We start from the raw sequence: 3,071 nt of genomic DNA, 5'->3' as shown, positions 1-3,071 counted from the left end.
TCACTAATTAACAAAATTCCCAGCAGGGTTGCCTACAGGCCCAACATCATGGAGACCTTTCCTCAGTTGAGGCTCCCTCCTCTCAGATGGCTCTAGCTTATGTGAAGTTGACATAAAACTAGCCAGTGCAATGGGCGGTCATCCTTTTTGCTCTCCTGCCTCCTAACTGGATTCAGTGGGACCAGCTGCCCCATGCTTCAGTTGCCGTGATTTCCACCATGATGAACTATGAATCTGTGAGCCTAAATAAACCCTTTCTCCCTGATGATGTTTTTATCAGTATCTTAACCACCTCAACAAGAAAAGTGACAAATACTCCGGGCTGTTCATGTAGCCCCTGCCCCTTCTACCCGCTAACAGAATCTTTCTAACGCCATTGACTGCCCAGAATTTTGTACTGTGCTCCTGTCTGAGGATCTGTACATCTAATCTTCCATGCCTTTGCTCCCTGATGTGAGGCCATACCTGCTATAGGAGGTGTAAAGGACTCATGCTCACAGATAAGCACTAGGGAAACCTGGAGTGTTAGCACACAGGCTTGTCCCTTCAAGGGAAGGAATTCTATACCTGTCATCCACCCAGAGGACTGGGAGTGGACATACATCCTACCCTAGTGATGTTTGTGCCGTGTGGCTCAGGAGACCGCACTGAAGCCTTCCCCAGAGCCTTGTCATACGTTTGTTTTTCTCAGTCAATCAATCTATAGGACCCATCTTTATAGAAGCTATCGTATGTCGTCCATCTGTAGAATCTATCTTTAAGCTGTCACATGTACTTTACAAAGCCTTCCTTGTTGTCATGTCTGATTCTTATTTAGCTTACTTTGTTCCTCAAAGAGGTTTATGTGTACTTTATTGGGCACATAGGATTGAATTCATTATCACCAGAAATTTTTCATCAAAATTTGCTGGCCTTAAATATGCCTGAAATAAACCACTCAGGGTCACACTCTGAAGTTTGAATCAACACCAGCTACTGAACATGATGGGCTAAACTGCCTTCTCCCCTACCCTGGATCAGTCATCACTTGCTGACCCTGGAGATCACAGAGACCCCTACAACTTGCCCCCGCACAATCTGAATAGTTCACAGATGTTTCCCCCAATAAAACTCTTTCAGTTTTAGCCGGGCGATGGTGGCACATGCCTTTAATCCCAGCACTTGGGAAGCAGAGGCAGGCGGATTTCTCAGTTCGAAGCCAGCCTGGTCTACAAAGTGAGCTCCAGGACAGCCAGGGCTATACAGAGAAACCCTGTCTCGAAAAAACAAAAAAAAAAAAAAAAAAAAAAAAAAAAAACAAAAAAAACAAAAAAAACAAAAACCTCTTTCAGTTTCTATCCTACCTTGACATCTATAACTAAGAGAACCCAAATTAACATGAATAAATTACAAAGAACAGTTTATAATAGACAGAAAATGTAGCACAAAGCATGTGGCTACTTGTAGCATAATCATAATTTAAGTAATTCCATGCAGGATCCATGCATGATTCCTTGCAGGATCTCTGGAAAGTTCTAAGTCAAGGTTTTAGGTTTAAGGTGTAAACCTGGGTATCTTTTCATATTTACTACTTCCACTGAACTGAATTTTGCCCAACATTTTTAGTTATTTTGAAATCTGTTGCTAGGTTGAACAGGGGCCAGAATATAATAGTACCTATTATTGAACTTATAACAACAAATCTCAAATCATGTTCTCTTAGTAAAAAAATAAATGTTCATCAGATGAGAAGGTTGGTTTAGGGCTGGTGAAATAGCTTATGGGGTAAAAGCCATTGCCATGTAAATGTGATGATCTGAGTTTAAACCTCAGAATTCATGTAAAAGAAGAAAGAATTGACTCCACAAAGTTGTCCTCTGGCCTCTAGTGCTTCATGGTATACATGTGCATGCACACACCCACTGCAACTAAAGGCTAGATGCTACACTATGCTATACTGCTAAAGAGTTTTTTAAACGACTAGTTTACAGGGAGAGAAAACTTTGTGATTGCAATTACTTATAATTTACCAGCATCTGAAGGATAGCTTTATAGTAGGACTATAATTTTCCGAGTACAGCACAAGAATGACATGAGCCATTTAACCATTCTGATGAGTCAAGTAGAAGGAAAATAAGCAGCAGGTTTCTAATGAATTTCTCTCCTCTGCCTTTCCATAACTGTCTTAGTTAGTGTACTGGCTGGTTTTGTGTGTCAACTTGATACAGGCTGGAGTTATCAGAGAAAGGAATTTCAGTTGAGGAAATGCCTCCATGAGATCCAGCTGTAAAGCATTTTCTCAATTAGTGATCAATCCGGGGAGGGCCCCTTGTGGGTGGTGCCATCCCTGGGCTTGTAGTTCTGGGTTCAATAAGAAAACAAGGCAGCTGTGCAAGCCAGGGGAAGCAAGCCAGCAAGGAACACCCCTCCATGGCCTCTGCATCAGCTCTTGCTTCCTGACCTGCTTGAGTTCCAGTCCTGACTTCCTCTGGTGATGAACAGCAACATGGAAGTAAGCTGAATAAACCCTTTCCTCCCCAACTTGCTTCTTGGTCATGATGTGTGTGCAGGAATAGAAACCCTGGCTAAAACAGAGTTTTACTGCTGTGAACAGACACCATAATCAATGCAAGTCTTATAAAGGACAACATTTAATCGGGGCTGGCTTACAGGTTCAGAGGTTCAGTCCATTATCATCAAGGTGGGAGCTTGGCAACATCTGGGCAGGCATGGTGCAGGAGGAGCTGTGATTTCTACATCTTCATCTGAAGGCTGCTAGCAGAATACTGACTTCCAGGCAGCTAGGATGAGGGTCTTAAAGCCCCCACCCACAGTGACACACTTACTCCAAGAAGGCTACACCTCCAAATAGTGTCACTCTCTGGGTGGGCCAAGCATATTCAAACCGTGATAATAACTTACAAAGTGCATGGTATAGCAAGGTTAAAAGTCAGAGAATCCTGCACTTGAGAGGCAGAGGCAGGCAGATCTCAGAATCTGAGACCAGTCTGATCTATAAAGTGAGTTCCAGGACAGCCAGAGCCACACAGAGAAACAACATTCTCTGCGAGTACATGGGGGGTGGAGGTGGG

The 3,071-nt window shown here is 43.1% G+C and overlaps 1 long non-coding RNA gene across 1 annotated transcript in view; it reads left to right on the top strand.

The window, feature by feature from the left end:
* The first annotated feature begins 2,439 nt into the window (after positions 1 to 2,439).
* Positions 2,440 to 3,071, top strand: part of LOC116088250 — a 1,246-nt gene continuing 614 nt past the window's right edge. Inside the window, exon 1 of the long non-coding RNA XR_004117838.1 lies at positions 2,440 to 2,491. This is a non-coding gene — a long non-coding RNA (uncharacterized LOC116088250). The remainder of the gene's footprint in view (positions 2,492 to 3,071) is intronic.

This window comes from Mastomys coucha, unplaced genomic scaffold (assembly GCF_008632895.1).
Source record: "Mastomys coucha isolate ucsf_1 unplaced genomic scaffold, UCSF_Mcou_1 pScaffold14, whole genome shotgun sequence".
Classification (NCBI taxonomy): domain Eukaryota; kingdom Metazoa; phylum Chordata; class Mammalia; order Rodentia; family Muridae; genus Mastomys; species Mastomys coucha.
The sequence above is the reverse complement of the archived record's forward strand: the minus strand, read 5'-3'. Positions and strand labels throughout refer to the sequence as shown.